The sequence below is a fragment of the Pseudophryne corroboree genome, chromosome 4 (assembly GCF_028390025.1).
Source record: "Pseudophryne corroboree isolate aPseCor3 chromosome 4, aPseCor3.hap2, whole genome shotgun sequence".
In the NCBI taxonomy this organism is placed as follows: domain Eukaryota; kingdom Metazoa; phylum Chordata; class Amphibia; order Anura; family Myobatrachidae; genus Pseudophryne; species Pseudophryne corroboree.
The window spans coordinates 473,016,339-473,027,497 of record NC_086447.1 but is presented as its reverse complement, the minus strand read 5'-3'; the positions used below and the strand labels follow the sequence as shown (position 1 = coordinate 473,027,497).

The following is an 11,159-nucleotide window of genomic DNA, read 5'->3' as shown; positions in this document are numbered from 1 at the left end:
GGCTTTCACTGTTTGCTATTAGCCATATACAGTGTATACCTGCTTATGTGCATCAAAAGACCCCAGTCAGCTCGTATACAAGCAGACAGCCATGCAGCAGTACCATGCACACCTGCAGTGACATAGGCCCTCATTCCGAGTTGATCGGTCGCAAGGCGAATTTAGCAGAGTTACACACGCTAAGCCGCCGCCTACTGGGAGTGAATCTTAGCTTCTTAAAATTGCGACCGATGTATTCGCAATATTGCGATTACTAACTACTTAGCAGTTTCAGAGTAGCTCCAGACTTACTCTGCCTGTGCGATCATTTCAGTGCTTGTCGTTCCTGGTTGACGTCACAAACACACCCAGCGTTCGCCCAGGCACTCCCACCGTTTCCCCGGCCACTCCTGCGTTTTTTCCGGAAACGGTAGCGTTTTCAGCCACACGCCCCTGAAACGCCGTGTTTCCGCCCAGTAACACCCATTTCCTGTCAATCACATTACGATCGCCGGAGCGAAGAAAAAGCCGTGAGTAAAAATACTTTCATCATAGTAAAGTTACTTGGCGCAGTCGCAGTGCGAACATTGCGCATGCGTACTAAGCGGATTTTCACTGCGATGCGATGAAAAATACCGAGCGAACAACTCGGAATGAGGGCCATAGTGATGTCACTAATTGTAATGATTTTTTTTTACTTTGTTGTGACTCTGTATGGTACTTTTGACTGTCATTTACAGGTTCTTTTTGTTCCAAAAGATGCATAGCCATAGTGCTCTGCACCAGTGATTTCAAAGCCCCCCATGCAGTATTCCCTGATTGTTTGCTCAAAAAGATGCATAGTGATAGTGTTCTGGAACTAAACATCCTGCCACACCAGTGATTTTATGGGGTGGTCTTCTGTTTGCCGGCGGTCGGGCTCCCGGCGCTCAGTATACCGGCGCCGGGAGCCCGACAGCCGGCATACCGACACTTATTTTCCCTCGTGGGGGTCCACGACCCCCATAGAGGGAGAATAAAATAGTGTGGCGCGCGTAGCGCGCCACCGTGCCCGTAGCGTGGCGAGCGCAGCGAGCCCGCAAGGGGCTCATTTGCGCTCGCCAAGCTGTCGGTAAGCCGGCGGTCGGGCTCCCGGCGCCGGGATGCTGGTCGCCGGGAGCCCGACCGCCGGCCAGCCGTAGTGAACCCATTTTATGACCCTCCATGCAGTATTCATGTATTAAAAAGAGAACATTACTTTATTTACATGCTGTGTATCCTCTTAGTACACCTTGCCATGCCTTACCATGCCAACCCGCACTATATTTATGCCATGACTAAGACGCATGTATCGCAAAACTTCAGCAAGGATGAGCATGGCTATTCTGTACATAAATTTTGAAAAAGTATTACAATCTATGTAACATGGGCATATTTTTTAATAAGTAATGGAATTACCAAATGGATAATGAGCATGTTAAAACTTTAATATAAAACTGATTTTTTATGTAATATCTCAAAAACTGAATAAATCAATTTTTTAAATCTTATTTTGGTAATACTGTATAATCAACTGTACTGTTGTACATTTTAATTTAACCATATCATGGAGAGAAAATTATTTGTGGCTGCTAAATTGACTAATTTCCATTATATTAACCCTGATACTGAGATATTATGTGAGAATTTGATCAAACACATTTTCAGTGCTTTATATGCAAATGACTGAAAGCCTGTCCATAATATTGACTTCAGTTAATGAACACTGATCGTTTAAAATGCCCTAGGGAGAGATGAACTTAGCCTTGGAAAGTGAAAAGGTGGAGAGAGATAAAGTACCACCCAATGAAAGCCTGTCATTTATCAAACTCAGTATGTAACATGGCAGTTTGTGAGCTGGTTCTATCTCTCTTAACTTTATCACTCGCCAAGACTTAGTACATCTCCCCTCTAATCTTAAAGTACTAGATCACAAATCAAAATTATATTCCTCTATTAGCAAAATAGAGCACTTCAACTGATTAATAATGCCAACATCTTGTAGTGATTAAGTGTTATGCTGTGGGCAAAGCTGAATAGGGATACAACTGTATGTGAATTGTGAGCTGCAATTAATTTGGGCAGCAGAGAATATTTTAAAACAAAAGCAGTCATAAGATTTTAGCCCTTGGTTGTACTGTTTTCTCTCATAGGCACCAGGATATTTATGATCAGTTATAACAGTCCTGGGTGCAGGGGACCAAATATTTAAATGTTTGCCATTGCAGCTTTAGCAACCTGTAAATATGGTCTCAACATACCTAAAAACTGTATGTGGCAGATATACTAATGCAAGCTTTGGAGAAAGATAATCACCCAACCAATCAGCTCCTGTAATTTTTTAAAAACAGCCTGTAACATAACAAGTAGAGAGATAAAGTAGAGAGAGATAAAGCCCCAACCAACCAGCTCCTAACTGCCAATTTTCCAATATAACCTGTAGCTAGGAGCTTATGGGTTGATACTTTATCTCTCTCCAAAGCTTAGTACATTACCCAGACAGTATGTAGCTTTTACATGTTATTACAGGAGTCTGTCATAAGTCTGTATCCATCAATTTATGGCAAATAATGAGGATTTGCAAGTATGTTTGTGTTATTACAGTTAATGTACTGTTGTCCTTCCCAGGTAAAGGCAGAATGATTCTATTCAGAAATCTAAAGTCTTGATCAGTTAGTTTCTTTTTGTTGCATCCATTTGATAATTGGAGAAAGAATAATATAGATGAAGAGCTTGCCAAATTGGAGATGAAATGCATTTTCGCTAGGGATTTGCATTGACCCCTGTGTTCTGGTCTTAGATCTTTATTAACATGTTTTAGTTTTGACAAAACAGCCCTCACGTGTTTTGGTTTTAGTTCTATATTTTTTTTTATTGACAAAAACTGCTAAAATCACATAATGTGGGCCTTTTTTGGTTCCTATAGTTTCACTAACTTCAATAACATTAATTTCCAGTCATTTCCAGTCAATTTTGACCTCCTCAAAGCTCACAATATTGTTTTCATCCATTTCAGGCCAAAAGGTTGCACCGAGCTAGCTGGCTGAGTAAGCTAAGCAACAGCAGTGGGTAGGGCACATAAGGGTCATTCAACTTCAAACATGGCACATCTGCAAAACAGAGTGGCAGTGTAGTGCAGACAGGATGGCAGTTTAATAAACTATATGACCCCATAGAAAGTTACCAAGAATATTTTCATTAATGAAGAACTAGCTCAGAGACCTGAGGACAGTACAGGGAAATTGAGGTAATAAAAGAAGTATAAAAAAACTGATTAAAAATAAACCATCATGTATGTGTGTGTCCATGTGGTAAGCAACTGTATGGTCCACTAGGACAGAGACTCATGTGAATTACTAAATATTCCTGGTGAGGCCTACCGGCAAAAAGACAATTAAAAGAAGAATAAAAAATAATATTGATTGATTGTGGTAGGCAACTGTATGGTCCACTAGGGCTGACAGTCATGTGAATGACTAATTATTATCTGTGAGATCTACCAGCAAAAATACATAAAAGCAATAAAAGGAGAATACAAAAATGATTAATTGTTTGATTGATTCATTATTTAAAATTAACATTTCTGAGACTGTTTTGCAGGGGGGGAAAAGGGCATAAAATACAATAATGATTGATTGATTAAAAATAACACATGTGAGGCACATTTCTTAATACAATTTACTTAGTAATGTTGGAGAAATAACCAATAAAATTTTTTGTCTATGCAAAATAGACCATCATCAATGCCCCCCAAAAATACAGCCCATCATGAAAAGAAAAGTGGTACAAGATGGAATTGTCCTTGGACTCTCTCACCCATTATTATGTTGGAGGACATGCACCAAGATCTTCAGCAAGCTTGCTTTGTTTGGGCCCTAACAAGCCAATTTTTTGGAAGGATTACCATTGATAACTAATAAGGAGATTGATGATGAGGGTGTTAATTACATTATTATTTTGTAAATAAATTTCATGAACTCACTGCAAATGACGTAACATGAGGAGTTGCCTAGACAGTTTACTTACCTCTACTAGCTTTGGTATCTCAAATTGAGCAGAGATGCCTTCACAAATATTGTCAGGATTTGGCTAAAAATAATCCTATACCCAAGAGTTGGCTTTTTTGGTCTTATGCCCAGGCATTACAATGGCTTTTTTTATCATGGTCAACAACTGCAGTCACTGGTGGCTGACTTACACAAATATCAACATTATCCACATTTGTTTCAGATAGTAATAGTGCACAAATATCCCCCTCATCCTGTTCCATTTCTACACTTGTATACTCAATTTCTATTATATCCTCATCAGCATCTTTACTTGTAATGCTCCCCACATATGCAGGTGGTGCAGAAATGGTGGAAGGAAGTGAAAGGGGCTTCTCTATGAGGGGAGTTTGATAAATATCAGACCCACACATTACTAACATGGACACCTTTATACTCTCCTCCAGGATTTGTGAACACACAGTTTGAACCTTCATGTTCCTTTAGGGGGGCACTGATTTGTTGATGTGTAAGGTGACACCTCTACCTCTTTATTAACTTAAAAGATTTTGATTTCAGGTACCCTTTCCTAAACTTTCTGCCCCCTGGACCACCTTTAGTAAATGCTGTACTATTATGTCTGGCAGCAGCTGCAGTGCTAGCAGTTGGTTTCTGCTCCTGAATTTCTCTCAACTGATCATTATGCATATCTTATTCAACACACATAAGTTGTAAAATAAAAAAGAGCAACTCTTTTTACTTTTTAACACAAATGACAACTCACACAGCAGGGAGTCACACTACTTATAACAGTGTCGCATAGGGGTACATTGCCCACAGGTTGTCTATGATAGTTCAGCTCAGTTGCACTGGAGTGGAGTGGGTTAACACAGCATGGAGAAAGCACAGACCACTAATGCACACAGCCCTCTTCACAGTCTACTGTGAAATGGCACTAAATCACTGCTATACAATCCAAAACCCATGAGAAACACACCAGGACAATGATGTTTTGCCTCAATTTGGTATCCGAGAAAAGCAGGAAAACCGAGCCCGCTCATTTCTAATTTTCATCTTAGTACCCAATGGTCTAAATCTTGAATTTGAAACCAAGTAGTTTTTAACATGAAGTGTGTAATATAGGTTTACAGTTTACATTGTGGAAATATTTTACTTTGTTTACTTTTATCTATCAGTGCTGCATTTGTTGGGCAACACCCTGAAAGTCCTCTTTTTTAAGTAGTATGTAGCACATTGAATCTCTTTAATGATAATATTACCATTAATTCTGTATGGCAGCTATATATTTATGTAATTTATTTCAATATGTGTATAGAGTGCCTCACTTTGTATTTCTTCTTTGCGTTTCAAATACAATTAATTGATCCTTAGCGTTAAATCCATGTTATCTTGTGTAATTTTTTCTTGTAACTAATACGGTGTTATTTTATTGTGTTGTTTTATTAAGCAAATAACTATGTAAGAACTACACTAAATGTATGTTTTTATTTAATGTTTGATCCTTTTCCTCTTTGAGTTTCATAGGTGGCTCCACTGCCATGCTTTTTCATTTTCTATATCCCTACATTGTACTGTAATTTAAATAACGAGTTATACTTACATAATTGTAGGAGTAAATTTTGTTTTGTATGAGTGAAATTCATTGAAGTACAGAGTCAAATGATTAAGCACTTGTAATACCCAGAAATCTTCTGATCATGTGACCAATGCCTTGACAAAAAAGTTTCTAACTTCAAAACAAGTAGATGAAAGAGGGGAGCTGCTGACTTACCAAAGGATTGCCGCCATCATTTACAACATTTAAATTACTTTCTTTCATCAGACTTCTTAGAAAAAATATATGTTAGAGAAGGAATACCAAATAAAGAGAGATGGAAAAGAAGTAGACTCTTGTTTGGGAGCACTCAACCTCAGAAGGACTAAAGTATGTCTTATACTGATAAAATCATAATTTTAATAATTTCTTAGTAAAATATGTAGAATTATCGGAGTTCAGTAAATATGTGATTCAAGACTATTAAGCAAAAATATTTATATAGATTAGAGTAGATAATTAGCAAAAATTGCTATAATATAATATAAGCCGGAAAATCTTTTATATGGTCAAAAGGATATCACCTTCTAGTCTCAGTAGTGTCCGTCATAGAGAGTATATGACCATCATTCATACTGCAAGAATCCCAAGTGGAAAAATAGTTGCGGAAAATTAAATCATAGGTCATATGGAGTATCTTTCTAGACCTGCATTTAAGACACTTTGTTCTAGACCTTCCCTCATACGTTCAGGACACGACAGATATCCTGAGTAAACTGCATGACATAAAATTAGAGGATAACCAGTACCTAGTGTCATTAGACGTTGAGGCACTATATACCTCTATAGGTCACAAAAATGGAATAGCAGCAGTAGAATGTTTTCTACATACCGAAGGAATGGACGAGTTCCATCTTTTCCTTACTCGACTACTTCATTTTGTATTACATTACAACTTTTTTACATTTAATGACAAGTTTTTTCTTCAAACAAGGGGCACCGCAATGGGGGCTGCTTGTGCGCCCATGTATGCCAACATATTTCTTGGGTGGTGGGAAAAAGAGGTTGTCTTCAATGATGGTAATGACTTATACACATCACATGTCATTATGTGGAATCGATACATAGACAACATCTTTCTAATCTGGGATGGCGACCTACAGCTACTACACCAATTCATAGAACATCTCAATACAAATGATTTGAATATTCGCCTTACCCATAGCATCAGTCAGCTAGAACTACCATTCCTAGACCTTATGATTTACAAAGACTCAGAGGGAATGGTGGCAACAAATCTATATCGTAAAACCACAGCAACAAATACACTCCTACATCAAACCAGCTCCCACTTCCCCCCTACTATAGAGAATATACCCAAGGGGGAATTTCTCCATCTCCGCAGAAACTGCTCAGACAATAAGAAATTTGAGACACAAAGTGTGGAGCTAGCCCAGAGATTACGAACCAGGGGATATAGCAACACCTCAGTGAAGAAAGCTATGACATTTGCCAAAATTACTAACAGAGACGACATAATCTTTAAAAAAAGATTCAAATCCAACAAAAGCAAACACAACTATCCGATTTGTTGGTAACTTTTGTCAGGAATGGAGAAAGGTCAATGATGCTATACAAAAACACTGGCATATCCTACATGTAGACTCTACCTTATCAGCCAAACTTGGCCCCAAAGTCTCAATGAGCTGGCGTAGGTCTAGAAATTTGAAAGACCAACTTGTACAGAGCCATTTTCAAAGACTGCCTACCAAAAAAACAACAATAACTGGAACATACCCTTGCGGCAAGTGTAAAGCTTGCAAATTTATTGACCCAACAAAGGAAATAGAGGATAAGTTTGGGAAAAAACATAAAATTTCAGACTATATGAACTGCCAGTCGGAAGGTGTCATCTATTGCATTAAATGTAGTTGTAACCAGAAATATATTGGCATGACCACTCGCCCATTAAAACAGCGGATCCTAGAACACATAGGATCCATACGCAATGCTGTTTCGGATTAAGCAAAAATGAAGCAACTGACATCTGTCGCTCGTCACTTTCATATTCACCATAACAATAGATGGGAAGAATTGAAAGTGTTTGGTCTGAAAAAAGATTAAATTAGGTATACGAGGAGGAAACTTTACAAACGTCCTTCTGAAAAAAAGAGAGTGAATGGATTTTCAAAATGGGATCCATTCACCCCGCTGGCATGAATGAAAATATAAATTATGGGGCTTTTTTGAACTAAATTGTTGGCGAATGTCCTGGATCAGTATTGGTCCAGTCTAGTCAATACTTAGCAGATCTTGGCATTTTCCTATTAACGATAATTATTCTATAATTCTTCTCACTTACCTTGCAACTCTCTTTCACTAATTTACTTATCATATCTTTCACACCTCGAAAGCTCACTTACTGTGAACATAATTCATGGATTTAATCTGTGTCGTAGTCACTTTATAATAATACTCTCCTTAATTGGAAAGTCTATTTAGCTGTACATTAGATATATTCATACTCTGTCACCACAAAAGATTTCTCACCATGGGCTCCTAATTTCAGACTTGGTTACACTTTGCCCTCTATTGTGCTTACACACTTATATTTTATATCTTCACTATTTTTATCCTTTATCATTAATAAAAAAAAATCCTTTCACTTTTTACCCTTCACATATCATTATCTATCATTGTTTAATCTTTTATTCTGTAATTATTGATAATATTTTTTTAATCCTTACTCAGTTTTGCTATTCTTAATATACTTTGCTTTATCTGCACTACTCATGTGTAATGGATATATAAAAAAATCCTCTATATATAAAATCAATGCCTTTCCTGCTGCTCCTCCCCCCGTCTCTTATCTCCTTGTGTTTTATAATTCCTGTAAACTATACTTTTCTTCTATATACTCAATCATGGGAGTGTATTAAGCATAATAAATGCTTCAGTAGTAAACATTCAATAATGGAATTGCAATGCAATTCCATTTGCTTTAAAAAGATGTTAATGAACAAGGTTTTCGCCAATTATCGGAAGAATGAATTAACATAACTGGATAGGTTCCGGAAAATGTCCATCAAATCTGAACCTCCAATCAGCAATCAGACTTTCCTTTAAAAACTGAAACCTACAGTGACGACTCACGTCCTGTGATCAAGCCTATCAGCGAAACGTACATCAGGACCCATATGGTCACGTGGTGCGCACACGTGACCTGTAAGCCGAATCATCACAGCCTATCACCAGGCAACCACAGAAGCCGTGGAAGTCAGCGGCTATCTCCCCACCCACCGGAGCTCGATTGCGGGCAAACAGTGGTGGGTACCAATGGGACTTTCCGCAACTCTCTGGAGCCCGATCGCGGGCACAAGCGGCGGGACGTAGCGGCATTCTCCTCATTTGCTTGCGCTCGATAGTGGGCAGGAGCAGCGGGAATCAGTGGCACCCCTCCCGTTATCCACACTCACAATACCTGTACCAGAAAACCTGGGGACACAAAAATCCTACACAGTTTGGTATTGTATGAAATACTGGAGTGTCTGGTATACATATAACAGCACTTGTTATGCTTACATTTCAAGCAGTCCCTATTCAGGGAGATTAGTAAATAATTATCTACCAACTTACATATCCCCACAAGCTATATTACTGCTTAGTGGCATTACTATATTAAAATTATATGACATAAATTTTGCCAGGTTTAGACCTATGTTGCCTGATCACCACAGAATGGTTGATGATTTTTCTGCTAATAAAGCTGACACCTGTTATGTTTGACCCAATATACAATTACACTCTTCTGAAAGAATAATATACCATATGCTGCGGTAAGAAACCAGCTGCATATCTTGTATAGGTACATACAGATGGTTTATTTATCCATTCATTATGTATTATATTTCATGAAATTTTCATGAATATAAATTCCCATTTGTTTTTGCTGTACCCACATATGTGCCTGGGTACTCCGGAAGGTGGTGGAGTACATTTTTAGAAATTATGAATTATATTGAGAAATTCCCTGTTTAAATCTGTATATAAGGCAATAAATGCATTTAAGCTCTCTGTTCATACCATAAAAGGGCCACCCGGTCTAGAAACTCCCCAATTGAAAGTGATTATACTAATCAGTGAAAAGCATACATTTGCGGATATACCCCACTAAAGGTGCTTAATTGCATCCAAGCATGATTGCTACATAGTGGTGGGCAGGGTTGGTACTTAGATGGGAGACCACTTTGGAACACCCTGTTATTGCAACATTTGCTTTCATCTGTATACCTCAGACATATATACCAATGGTGGATTATTGGTCGTCAGAAAAATAAAGATGCAAACCCATCAACTATAAAGGATTCTTTGTAGTAATCTTGGGATTCTTCCTGGTGATAAATGCATGTCTAGTTTTACATATTTAAACAGCACTACTGTGGTTGAGTTTATCATTCACTCATAATTGACTGGTGTACAGTACTGCATAAATAAGGAAGGATTTACCTTGTTTGGATATCTGTGGCCTCCACATTATTTTGCCATATAAATGTTATATCCAATTTGTATATTTGAGCCTAATTGTCAAATGTGTGTCCGTCCCCTATTTTTGTGGAAAATACGATCAATTTTATTTCCTGTTTAAGGTGACAAACAAAAGGGCTAGCTTAAAAAATTGCGGACATACCCCACTGTAGATGCCCAATCTCTTCCGATCTTGGAAGCCAAGCAGTGGAGGGCCGGACTAGTACTTGGATGGGAGACCACCTTGGAACATCCTGGTACTGCAAATAAATTTTGCTGCCAAAATACATGTCACAGATAGGTACTCGGATCCATATGACCTATGATTTAATTTTCTGCAACTATTTTTCCACTTGGGATTCTTGCAGTATGAATGATAGTCATATACTCTCTATGACGGACACTACTGAGACTAGAAGGTGACATCCTTTTGACCATATAAAAGATTTTCCGGCTTATATTATATTATAGCAATTTTTGCTAATTATCTACTCTAATCTATATAAATATTTTTGCTTAATATTCTTGAATCACATATTTACTGAACTCCTATAATTCTACATATTTTACTAAGAAATTATTAAAATTATGATTTTATCAGTATAAGACATTAATATACTTTAGTCCTTCTGAGGTTGAGTGCTCTCAAACAAGAGTCTACTTCTTTTCCATATCTCTTTATTTGGTATTCCTTCTCTGATACTTTTTTGACTCATGGGAGCACCACTGAATGGTAACAAAATGCAGTGAACCTGAAAAGATACAGTATCTTTCTATATGTACAGTTACCTTAATCCGAAGTAATTCTGAAACAAAAATTTCAGTTTCTCAGAGGACATTATTCATATTTCTATTCATACAAAAACCATTGATAGACCGGTGCGGTTCCCACAAACCCCTTTCTCAAATAAAAAATATATGTTGACATGCCAATGAACAAATACAGTATCACATGCTTATTGATTTCTACATCTTATAGTGGCAAATTCTTAATTCCATTCCATGTTATATGCATACATATTTCTTTTTATGGTTTTATACATTTATGATTATTGATTATTGTCTGAGACAAGGGATTCTCTAAATAAGTGTATGGA

The 11,159-nt window shown here is 37.6% G+C and overlaps 1 pseudogene; it reads left to right on the top strand.

Annotated features, from left to right (window-relative positions):
• The first annotated feature begins 10,211 nt into the window (after nucleotides 1-10,211).
• On the top strand, nucleotides 10,212-10,331 carry LOC134913717 (5S ribosomal RNA; annotated as a pseudogene).
• Nucleotides 10,332-11,159: the final 828 nt, after the last annotated feature.